The following is a 13,209-nucleotide window of genomic DNA, read 5'->3' on the forward strand; positions in this document are numbered from 1 at the left end:
TAATGACACTGTCATCCATTCTACGATCTAAATCTTGGATCTGGGGCCACTCTCCTCTCCTTTCTTACCCTATTATCTTTCTTCATCAACCTCATTTAGTCCTTCACTCAGTCCTCTTAACCTGAATTTCGAAGTCTCTTGCAAATCCTTTCCATCCTGCTCTAGTTAGAAGAGTGGGTTTGCCAAGCCTCAGTTAAAACCCAGACTTGCCTCTTGGTGCCTGGCGGTCCTTCTCCAGTAGATGTAGTGTGCTCCTGTTACCTGGCCCATGGGGCATGAGTATTATCATGTTGAAACTGCTCCCAAATAGACATGTTCTCCTAAGACACAACAAATAGCCTTTGCTTTAGTTTTCATATTTCTTTTCTAGTAAGGTTAAACATTTTCTATTGTTTCATTAACTGTATCTACTTCTTCCTTTCTGTTCCTGTCCTCTGCCCATTTTCAAATGTGTTTTTCATATTTTATTTAATAATATCTATATCCATATTACAGGTTTCTCTTTAGAACCAATTTATTGAATAATATTTCTTTTCATACGTCACGTTACTTTTGAAAGCAATAAAGTATGAGCAAAAATCATGAAATAACACTGCCAAGGCATTAAATATTACTCCTGTGTGGAATTTCTTTAGATGGTATCTGTCTAAGACAAGTAACCTTGTCTTTTGAATGTTAATGCTAGATCATGTTGTCATCAATGAGAATAATTATTGTTCATGAATAACTCTGGAAAAGACCAAAGGACAGAAGTTTAGAAAGAAAAGTTGAAACCTTCATCCAGAATCCAGATCCTCCTTTTTCTCAGAGAATGCCAGTTTCATTGTAATGTTTCTTTTACACTTTCTTTTTATTGTTTTAGAGACAGATTTTTGCTATAGGGCATGCACTCTTGCCGGAGAGATAGAAAGTGAGAAATCACTTCCCGGAGGGGAAGCCACACCTCAGTCCCTTCTCCTCCATTCTCCTCTCGGGATTTTGGGCACACACGCAAACGTGCCCAGCATAAATTTTAAGCTGACTGGTCCGGGACTCAAACTGCAGTCGACTACATGGGAATCCAGTGATGTAACCATCACACCATTTGTTGATCCCTCTTTTACACTTTCTTAATTATTGGTAGTAGAATAAAACTCACGTTGCATTATTATGAACACTTTAAATATATCACCTAGTAAATGAAAGCATTATGCATCTACTTTTATATTAGTGGTGAAGGGAAATGTCTAGGGCCTCTATAATATGATGTAACTTTATTAAAAAAGCATTAAGGGACAGAGACTCTCCTTTGGTTTATTGTGATACTGTTTTTTTGTCCATTTGTAATCTCTCGCATATGTTTTAAATAAAAAGCTATAAAAGTTGCATTGCCTTCCCAAATCAAGCCCATTTCTTCAGGGTAAATAAAAATCTTAGTAAATTAAACATTGGCTGCCTGGAAATACTCCTGATTCTTGACACCCAGACTTTTCCCGTATTGCTTGTCAATTGCTTGTCAGGAATGGAAAGCTGTTGCTCCTTGAATGTGGTTGGTGTGTTTTATTTGAGTTCTTGTCTGTCCTCTAAGGTTAAATCTAATCTGCATCACTTTCCATTTTCAGCCACCAACTCTATCTGTAGCTGCGGTGACATTTTTACACAAGGAAGGATGTATGCTGCCCATCTGTCATCAAGGACACAGTGCAGCTAAACCACTTACCCTGTCTCTTACTACATGGTGAGTGATGAAAACATAAAGGACTGGGTTTGGTTTCTCCTTGGGGAAGTGGCAGCAAGAGATACTCATTTGTACATTTTGCTGTGAAGAAAACGAGTATCGTGTGGACCATGTTTGATGAATTGCGGAAGTACCTTGGCAAGAGGAAGTAGAGCTGGCCTTGCAACGCCTTTAGCTTCTGTTTTGAAAGTCTGAACTCAAAACTGTGCCACTGGGGAACCAGCAGTTAGCGTAATGGCTATGTCGCTGGACTCCCACGTAGTCAACCGCGGTTCGTGTCCCGGACCCGGTGGCTTAAAACTCACGCCAGGCGCGTGTGCATGCGTGCCCAAGATCCCGAGAGGAGAATGGAGGAGAAGGGATTGCAGCGTGACCATCCCCCCCTGGGGGGTGATTTCTCACTTTCTGTCTCTATGTCTCTCTCTGTCTGGTGAGCACACGTGCCCTATAGCAAAAACCTCTCCAAAAAAAAAAAAAAAGATAAAAAATAGATAAAAAACTGTGCCACTGTATTAGCCCTGACTCAATGGACCAGGGAGACTTTCCCAGAACAGTGCGCAGCATGATAGAGGTGGGGCCAAGAGGTCTGCACGAGAATATGGGCCTTACCATCACTGAGTAGGGGACCCCAGGGAAATCTCTTCACTTTATCCATACTAGTTTAGTCATCTGAATTTAGTTGCTATTTCTATCATCCTAGTTATTACTATGCCATTAAATTAGGCTGCCCTAAAAACAAAGGCAACAGAAATCATTGACTTGCCATAGTATGAAAATAGTTATTGGGTGGCATTCAGCTGCATGAATGGTCTAGGCATGGAAAAGAAGCTACAAGGATGCATTAATAGGGATGGAATGGGTTGGAAGAAGAAACAGTGGAAGCCATAGACACACTTGATTGATTTTATAGTTTGGTCTGAAGCTCTTTGGGTCTGAGAAGCAGTGTGTGAGGACTAAGCTCTAAGCTCTTTTTTTTTTTTTGGAGAGGTTTTTGCTATAGGGCATGTGTGCTCACCAGAAAGACAGAGAAACAGAAAGTGAGAAATCACCCCCCAGGGGGGATGGCCACGCCGGAGTCCTTTCTCTTCCTTTCTCCTCTCGGGATCTTGGGCACACATGCACATGCGCCCGGTATGAGTTTAAGTCACCAAGTCTGGGACTCAAACCGTGGTCAACTACGTGGGTGTCCAGTGACATAGCCATTACGCTAACTCTGGTCCCAGGACTAAGCTCTTTTAAGTATTGACATTTATCAGATTGTATTCTGAGCCCTCTTCTTCTTCATCTTCCTCTTTCTCCTCCTCCTTCCCTCCCTTCCTTCTTTCCTTCTTTCTTTCCTTCCTTCCCCTCTCCCTCCCTCCCTTCCTTCCTTCCTTCCTTCCTTCCTTCCTTCCTTCCTTCCTTCCTTCCTCCTTCTCCTCCTCCTCCTCTTCTTCTTTCTTCCTTTTGCTGCAGGGCACATGTGCTCACAGGAGAGGGACAGAGAGAGAGATGGTAAGGGAGAAATCACCCTACAGAAGGAGTAGCCATACCTCAATCACTTCTTCTCCGTTTTCCTCTTGGATTTTGGCATGCACAGACATGTGCTCAGTGTGTTTTTCAAGCTGCCAAGTCTAAGACTCGAACTACAGAGTTGGCTATGTGGAATCCAGCACTTTAACCACCATACCACTTTCTGGACCCTGGGTCCTCATCTTCCCTCACTCTGCACACACTCTTCCTGGACAGTTTCATCCACTCACTTTTTTTTTTTTTTTTTTTTTGGGTTTGCTATAGGGTAGTCTGTGCCCTCACCAGACAGACAGAGAAAGACATAGAGACAGAAAGCGAGAAATCCTCCCCCACGGGGGATGGTCACGCCGCAATCCCTTCTCCTCCATTCTCCTCTTGGGATCCTGGGCACGCACGCACACTCTCCCGGCATGAGTTTTAAGCCACCGGGTCCGGGATGCGAACCGCGGTTGACTACGTGGGAGTCCAGTGACATAGCCATTACGCTAACTGCTGGTTCCCCATCCACTCACTTTTTAATTTTTTTATTACATTTAGTCACTGTACATCTTTACAGCATATGAAATGGTTTTTCCCAGCACAAATACAGTATATAGCAGTCAAGTCAATGATATTACCACATACATTATCATCAACAGATAACTCTTTATTTTTCTGTCTGTTAAATGTTTTCTCCCATTCACTTTTACATGATGTGTTTCCTGGCACATTTTTTTTCTGAAGCAACAACCCTATGTGTCTGGTGATCTCCACCTGATTGGCCATAGACCCTCAGATCTAAAGGATCCAACTGAGCTTGACCATTTCTTCTTTGCCTAACCCACACTGCTGCTTCTTCTCCTGTAGTCATCCTCTCAGTAGATGATAATGCCCACATATTGATCGGGGTCTCCTTCTTGACTTCTCCCTCCCTCATCTCTGACAGCCAGTCAAACCTTCCTTAACCCCCATCACTTAGAATTCTTCATTGGCACTACTGTCAAGACAAAAATCAAACTCCATAGTAAAATAGACCTTCCCACTTCTTCCAGTTTCTTTTGTTGACCTTCTCTTAGACGTTCCAATAGAACTTGGTGGGCTTCTTCCAGTTTTTCAGTCAAGTTGTGCCATCTTTCCTTCTGGGTTTTGTACATACCCTTGGTTCTGCTTGGCACGCTTCCTTAACCACCCTCATCATAACCCGGTTTTCCTAGATGACTCAGATTCCCTCTTTATCTTAGTATATATGAGTGGTTCTCATTGGAAGCTGTCCCTCAGAGGCCGTGTGACCATTTCTGAAGACATCTTGGATGATGACCACTGGTGGGGATACTAGTAGCCTCTAGTGTGTAGAAGCCAGGGTGCTGTTAAACATCCTGTAAGGCCCCTCATCAAGGAGCCCTGCAGCAGAGAATGATCTGTCTGCAACTATCAATACTGTCAAAATTGAGAAATATTGTCTAGATTTCACCTTTTCTGGGAAGGCTTCTTTTTGAGAGGTTTTTGCTGTAGGGCGCATGTGCTCACCAGAAAGAGAGAGACAGAAAATGAGAAATCCCCCACCCCAGGGGCATGGCCACACCACAGTCTCTTTTCCTCCATTCTCCTCTCAGGATCTTGGGCACGCACACACACATGCCTGGCGTGAGTTTAAGCCACCAGGTCTGGGACTCAAACTGTGATCGACTATGTGGGAGTCCAGTGACATAGCCATTACGCCAACTGCTGGTCCCTGGGAAGACTTTCTTGATCTCATGCCTCTTCTACATGGTTCATGACCCTTGCTTTAGACTTTTCCTTGACATTCCCCTATAGCACTGGTATTTTCTGTCTGCTTTTTAGAACATCAACTTCTGAAAGTCAGACACTATTTCTTGCCTCCCTTTTAATTCTCAGCTCCCAGCATAATTCCTGGTGTTAGTGGGCATGCAATACACACTTATAAATGAGTAAAAACATGAATACAAAAAAATCACTCTGTACGGAGGATCTTGCTCTCCACATTTGTTCCAGAAAACATATTACTTGCAATAATACACCACTCCAATCCCTGTCCCTGCAGCAGCTCTCAAGAAAGCATTCTTTCAGAGTTCTCTTGTATATGTGGGCCATGGCAAACTGCTGATCTGCCTAGGGAAATAAATATTTGAATAGTTATTTTGTTTTCTCATAGCTTCTCTTGCCAAATAATACTCTAGTTGTGGAAATATCTTTACCCACTGTGTGATGTGTACTGCAGGATTATTATTATTATTTATATTTCCATGACCCGATTTTTTACATTCAATAATAGTTGAAACAGTTCATGCCATGACTTTCTCTTATAGTGGAAAGTACCACATAATGCAAGTTAAGGCAATGTGAGCCAATATATTTCATCGCCCAGCACCATAATCTATTAAGCCTGAGATATTTTCAGGGAATTGCCTTAAATCCTTTGGTGGTTTAAAGTAGCTTCAGAGGGATTAGTGGCTTAGAGGTAATTGTTATTGCTAATATTTTATTTGAAATGTCCTGTTCAGCAAAGGTAATGTGACATTTCGCTCACCGGCAATGCTGTCTTTCTAGGAAACAGGATGAGTCAAAAGGTCAGCACCCAGGAGACGGAGGGAAGGGAGCACTTGAAACAAAGAACAAGGGCCTGAGCTGAGGTGATCAGTACAAGTTGGCCAAGTTGGAGCTGACTTCTCTGTGGCCCTAGGGGAGCTGTAGTTCTTTTGTTTTGTTTTATCTTTTTGCTGTAGGGCACATGCACTTGCCAGAGAAAGAGAGAGACAGAAAGAGAGACAGAGAGAGAGAGAGCGAGAAATATTCCCCCAGGGGTGATGGCCATGCTGATGTCCCTTCTCTGTTGTCTCAGGATTTTGGACATGTACTCTCATGCATGCACCTAGAATGTTTCTCAAGCTGCTGGGTCTGGGAAAAACAATGCTCAGTTGGCCCTGTGAGATCTAGACTTCTAAACCACCATGCTGCTGGCTGGACCTTTAATTTTTTGTAACCTGTGAGATTAGTCTAAATAGTTAATCAGCTCTAAGAAGAAACCTGAATTTTTCTTTTTCTTTTTCTTTAGTAAGAATGAAACACACTGAAGCACCTTCTTGTGGGCTCATCCTCTTCTGCTGAGATGGTAAATACTGAAGCTTCTCAGGGTCTCTCTGTAATTCAGCCAATGGGTTTCAAATGTAACATGCTCGAGAAATCACTAGGAGCGCTTGGGAAAGATCCTTTGGGCTCTACTCCCACCAACTCTGATTCTGTAATTGTGAAATAGCCCTAGAAATCTGCATTTTAAAAAAATTATTTAATTTTATTTATTCTTTCATTTATTTTAATGTCACCTCCCCCCCCCCACACACGCACACACACTTGAACCAGCCATGTGGGAGTGTCCAGTGTCTTAACCACCATGCCACCTACTAGCTTCCAAAACCTGCATTTTAACCACTGAGTTCCAGAGGATTCTGATCCAGATATTTATTATGCCTGAAGAAACATGGAATTAACCAATCTTTTTCTTGCTCATAATATCATGTTTCTAAAATTTCTATCTGTGGTCCAAATACATCTGAATTCTAGACCCATATATGAAAATAACCCAGATTTTTAGAATATCTTAAATATATTTCAAACTTGATTTCTCCAAACCCAAATGCTGTCTTCTTCTGACTTAGTCTATACCGGAAGGCTGACACTACTATACCCTTTTATATAGAGACTTGAGACTTGAGCATCTGTGGATTTGGGTATTTGCTTGCATCCTGGAACCAATCCCCTAAAGATACAAGGGACAACGGTGTTTCCTACCTCAGTAAAGACACCAGCCTCCATCCAGTTTTCACAGAAACCTGCATGTTACTTCCCTTTTTCTCCATCTACTCCAATAATACTCTCATTTGGGTCCTACCTCCTTTCATCACTTAGCATTTCCTGTGCAGACCACAGCAATAGCTCACTAGCCAGCTTCTGCATTTGCTCTTCAACCTGCTCTCTCCACTGAGCCAGAGGGTTCCTTGCAAAATGTATGCTTTAACACTGCATCAGTCCCTGCAAAAACCCATCAATGACTCCCCATCATCTTTAGGATTAGGACCCAAAGCCTTTCTTTGCCTCACAAAGTCCAACTTTGTGGTGAACACCTGCTCACCACTGCAGTCACAAGATTTTATCTCTGGTTCTTTATGTTCTAGTCACACTATTTTTAAAAAATTCCTCAGAATTGTCACACTCACCCTCTCTACCCCAGCACAGTGTGATCTTTTGCTTTGAACCAGTTTTCTTTTTTCTTTTTTTTTTTTTTCAGTCCTTTCCCTTAGCCTAGTGAACACCTACTTTTTTTTTTAGGTGGCATCCCTAATTTTCATCTTTATAAGCTATCCCAACTCAGGTTCCCTTGATACACCTATAGACATTGTGCAATAGTATGTTTAGTTTTGTGAGTATTTGATTAATGCCTGTCTTTCCTCAGACCTGAAAGTCCACTAAGATTCTTTTTGCTCACCATTGTAGGCTGAGTGTTTTTTAGTGCTTGGCATATGGAGGTACTCAATAAATATTTGTTGAATGTTCAGGGAATTTTAAAATTATTTCTTTCTTTCTTTATTCTTTGAGTGAGAGAGACAGAGATCTAGCACCCAGATAGGTCTTGATGCTGCTGTCCACCTCCAGCTTCAGCCAGCCCAGATCATGGGCACACACATGCATACTCTGGGGGGGGTCTCCAGACTCAAACTGGCAACTCAACCCAGAGGAGAAAATAACTTCTTCAGCATTTCTGCTCCATAGAGAAGATCTCTGTTCTGCAAGTGTGTGGAAGAGGGTCCTCCTTTCTGATTGCTGCTTATAATATCGATGGGACCATCCTATCTTCAGAACAATGCTAAGGCAGTGAGGAAAAGGATTGGCTCTAACATGTTTGGTTGCATGTCTTCCTTGTGCCTGAGATTGTGGTGGACACCATTATACAAACTTGAGCTAGTATACTGGCAAAACAGAGTTTATACACTGGAATATTATTCTCTGGGAAATCCAACCAGTCCAGGAGAAAAAAGAGACTAACATATTGACATGAAGAGCTCAGCAAAAATGCACAGTCAGATCAGTCTACACACAAGAAGGCCTACCACTGACACTCCATCTGCATGCTGTGTGCCTCCAAATAGCCCTTCTGTGGTGCTCCACTCTTAAATATAAGGCTAGACAGGGAGAACAAGACATTTGAGTGCTCTCTGTAAGGTAGACCCGAACCACTACAAAAAAGGAATTTGTAGGAAATAGAGACCATGCATAGATTTGATAACCCCTGATAAATATCTAGTCTCTGTGGAGACATAAAAAAATTGTATCTATGAAGCAAGAATAGTATCTTATAAAAAAAGAAACAATCATAGAACTAAAAAAATTCCAGGTAATAAAAAAAATATGATAGCAGAAATGAAAACTCAATATGAAGGTTAAAAGATAATATCAAGTCTCCCAGAATTACTTTTTAAAAGACAAGGAAGATTAGAGAGAAATAAGAGAATTAGAAGATCATTTCAGGATACCCAGTCCCAATAATAAGAATTCTAGAAAGAACAAGTGGATAGACAGAAATTATAAATTTTTAGAAAATTTCCGAGAATTGAAGGACATAATTTTCCAGAACAAAAGAACACATCTAGCGCTCAGCACAAGACCCATAGTAAAGCATATTTTTGCAAAGTTTCAGAATATTGAGGACAAGAGAACAGATAAAATCTTTTAGCAAAAAAAAAAATTTTACAAAAGATCAAGGCTAGCTCTGTGGCCTGGTGGTTAAGGGAACTGGATCTCACATGGACAGCATTGTGGTTTGAGTCCCAGCCTGTGACTTGAAAAACACCTGGGCCTGTGTGTGTGCAAGTACAAAGTCCCTGGAGAAATGGAAGAGTAAGAATTGCACTGGGACCGTGCCCCATTGGGAGGGTGCTTTTTCCGAGGGTGCTTTTTGCCTCTCCCTTTGTCTCTCAGTCTCTTTCTGGTGAAAATGCACACCCTCTGGCAAAATTAAAAAAGAAAAAAAGATCAGATTGGGAACCAGTCCTATAATTCTGTGGTTAAACTTTATGTGTAGGAAATCAGATTCCACGTGCCCCAGCAGTTCAAAAAACACGCTGGGAATATGTGTGTGTACTCCCAAAATACTGATGGGATCGAGAAACAGAGGAAAAAGGACTGGTGGGACCACACCCTATTTGGGGGGTACTTTCTCTTTCTGGTAAGTACATATGCTCTCCAATAATTAAAAAAATCAGATTAGCATCAGACCTCTCAATAGTTACATTGGAAGCAAGCAGAAAATGGGGATATACCTTCAAAATTCTGAGGGAAAATTATTTCAAACCTAAAATTATATATTCAGATAAATCACTAGTCAAGGATAAAAAGTATGATGAAGACATTTTTTGATACCCCAGTATCAATTTTTCTCATTTGCATAAATTTTCTGAGAAGTCACTGGAGATGGTATCACACTAACATGAAGAGTAAATTAAGATAGAGGAAATAGGAGCCAAGAACCAGAAGACCAACATAAGAGAGTGGCAAAGGATGTCTCCACAATTGCCATGGAGGGAAATTCCAGGGAAACTTTGGCACCAAGAGTAGAGGACAACTCATAGCTGGAGTAGGTCAGGAGGGGCTGGGAGGGAAGTTTCCAAGATGGACTTGACAGATGATCTGTTGTGTTGGAATGTTCTGGGAGAGATTTAAACTCTTAGGAAAAGTTTGGGAATGATTTATCAGTAAATACATAAAAAACTGAGTAAGTATATACACACACACACACACAGATTAATTATTAATTCTCTTGATACTAAAAAGTTATGAAAAAAAAAGAGATCAAAGCTCAGGAGTTTTACAGCTTTTATAATGTGAATGTTAAAACTGTTCTAACCAAAATTATAGGATAGCTCTACTGCACTGATTGGAGGGTTGGAAAATGGAAATGGCATGTGGGTGAGTTGTGGGGAGGGAAATATTATGGGAAAACAAATCAATAAGAAAATTAAAACATTTCTTTAATGGAAAGTGATGCTTCAAAGAGGTCAAGACTGGGTAGGTGTGTACATGGCCAAATCTCTTTGCTCTATAAAACATCAGTTAGACAACTCTCCACAGGCTCATTTCTGTATCATCTTTGTGACCCAGGGAGGTTTAACAATTCTAGATTCTTTGTGAAGAGGCACTTCATCACCAGGGAATTGGTTCCTAGAGCTTTCATGATAAGAAAGTAATGGATATGTTCATCGTCCAGGTTCTTCTTCACTAAGAAATATTGCATTGTCAGAAAAAAAGCATGACACATTTTTTGCATAGAGAAACATAGATATGCCATGACATTTCTGATGACTCAATAGTATTTAGAGTTAGATATATGTTAAATTCTTTTTTGTTTGTTTTTAAGTAATGATTGGGCTTTATATTGTATTGCAGAGTTACCTTTGGCTAAAATTATCTTTTTGGCCATTTATTGCTTTGCTCTCTAAGCTCTGGACTCAGGAGAGAAGTGGATTGAGCTATTTGTAAACTCCATTAATTACAAACATACAAGACACATCTTCTCTTATCCTCCATTCTTCAAAAGCAAACTGTAATTTGTTCTCTTTTCTGTGACCTACACAAAGGAATCTTTCTGAGTAATATTAGCATTTAGAACACACAGCTCCTCCTCCAGTGATCACTGACTCATTGCTTACGCATTCCAAGCACCAGAGATGAACAGCTTTTCAAACCATCCATGCCTGCTTCTTGAGGCCCCTCTAGAGATTGAAGGGGAGCACATTGAAAGTTCAGAAAACTTAATTTGTTCTTTATAGAAGGCAACTTTATAAGAGCAATTTTTTTCAAAGATTGGAGGATTCTTGAGTGCTTTTCTGTTTAAGTGTGCGCATATTGAAGTACAGTCATTTTTATTGAATGCCTGTTTCTGTGTGCTTCATTTGACCACCTTCATGTGAAGGGCACTCCTCAAATACCCATGTATGCGATAGAAAAGTAAGCTGCAGTGACCAAGATATGCCCACAAACTGGCTGATAGGGGAGGTGTTCTCAAGTTATCTTCTGCTTTCTCTTTGGTCTGAGTTCCCATGCTAATCATATTCCATGTATTCCAGGCCACCATGTAGCATTGTAAAGAGACAAAAATAATGAAGAACTGACCATAGATAAAATGGTTAAGTGTAGTCCTTGGCCCTCTGACTTCCATTAACAGTATCTTTCAGGTTCTTGAAGAGTTGTTATGGCTATACAGTGGCTGATGCCATTGCAATGTGGTCGAGGGCAACTGGCACAACCCTGGGCTTTGTTCCCAGGAGACAGTCTTCCTAGACTTGAAGTAGGAACTCGGGCTTTTGCTATAGATCCATAGAATTGATGGAGAGCAAAGAGACAGAATCCTACAGGGTTTTTAAGAGAGTCACGTTGCTAAAGAAATCCCAGTCCTGGCTAACGACAGCTGTAATCCATACTGTTGAACAAATTAAATTTGAAAGTAAAAAAGAGAGTACTGTGCATATATTTCTAGAAGTATAGGCTCATAGATTTATACTAGGGTGTGTGGGTTAAGCTGTAATTACTTTTGGGCCCCAAGCCTGAGAGTCACAGATTTGCAAAGAAGTTGCATGGTTTTTTTGATAGAAATGCAACAATTTCAGAGCAGATTCACAGATTATGTTGCTCATACTTTTGGTTTCCACATCTACCCTTGGAGCATAGATGTCAGGGGACAGAAATCATCAACCATTGCCCCACAGTATGGCTCAGTGTCCTGAGGGCCTAAGAATCAGGGTGGAAGCCCAGGAGGAAGCTTGACGGCCTTTAATACCTGGCTATCTATGAATCTCAGTGCTAATGTGAATTGAAGTGTACTCCATAGAGATAAAACCCCCTGTTCTTGAATATGATCTAATTTGGAATCTTTAATTATAGCATTCTTATTAATTTGGTGAAAATTTCTCAAAGGCTGCTTTTGTTTTATATAGCTAAAGTCAAATAAATTGATTTTGCAATAGTTTCATAATACAATTAAAATTTGAATTTTTAGTTTCATACTTTTATTTATTTATTTTAGAGTTTTTTTTTTTTTTTTTTTTTTTTTTTGCTATAGGGCACATGTACTTGCCAGAAGACAGAAAACAAGAAATCACTCCCCTCCAGGGGGGATGGCTACACTACAATCCCTTCTCCTCTTGGGATATTAGGCATGTACACACACTCGCTTGGTGTGAGTTTTAAGCTGCCAGGTCCAGGACTTGAACTGTGGTTTACTTTATTGGAGTTCAGCGATGTAATCATTATGCCATCTGCTGGTCCCTAGGTTCATACTCTTTAACTCTTGGCAGTTTATATAATGTGTGGAAACAGAAGGCAAGTGCCGAGCCTCATGTTCCTTAGTGTAGACATTATTAAAATCATGTGACTACACATATATACGTATTTCTGACTGTGTGGACACTATTTGAAAGTACTCATTTGCTAAGCCATTATATTTATTTATTTTTTAAGAAGTTTTTGCCTTAGGGCACATGTGCTCACTGGAGAGAGAAAGTGAGAAAGAAAGTGAGAAATCATCTACCAAGGGGGATGGCCACACCACAGTCCCTTCTCCCACACTCTCCTTCTGAGATCTTGGGTACGCTTGCACACACACCCAGCCTGATTCTCAAGCCACCTGGTCCAGGACTCGAATTGCAGTCAGCCATGTGGGAGTTCAGCAAATTAACTGCTATGCCATCTGCAGGCCCCTCCATACCATTCTTATTTAGCTGCCCTTAAGACTATATCTCTAAAAAGCAAATATCTGTAAGAGTTTTCTCAATTTAAATATTCTTGAAACCAGAAATACTTTTAAGATATCAAACCATGAATTTTTATGAGTTTTCAGGTTTGGGGGTTGTTGGAAGACACTTCTAGGGGACAGGATTACCATATGATAGGGACCTTTACTGCAAGTAGGTTTGTCTGTGAAATTCTTCTATTTC

At 40.7% G+C, this 13,209-nt stretch overlaps 1 long non-coding RNA gene across 1 annotated transcript in view; it reads left to right on the plus strand.

Annotated features, from left to right (window-relative positions):
* LOC102475363 (uncharacterized) overlaps positions 1-13,209 on the plus strand; it is a 142,367-nt gene that overhangs the window by 70,211 nt on the left and 58,947 nt on the right. Inside the window, exons 2-3 of the long non-coding RNA XR_334529.1 lie at positions 1,602-1,717; positions 6,282-6,338. This is a non-coding gene — a long non-coding RNA (uncharacterized LOC102475363). The remainder of the gene's footprint in view (positions 1-1,601; positions 1,718-6,281; positions 6,339-13,209) is intronic.

Source organism: Tupaia chinensis, unplaced genomic scaffold (assembly GCF_000334495.1).
Source record: "Tupaia chinensis unplaced genomic scaffold, TupChi_1.0 Scaffold000232_1, whole genome shotgun sequence".
Taxonomy (NCBI): domain Eukaryota; kingdom Metazoa; phylum Chordata; class Mammalia; order Scandentia; family Tupaiidae; genus Tupaia; species Tupaia belangeri.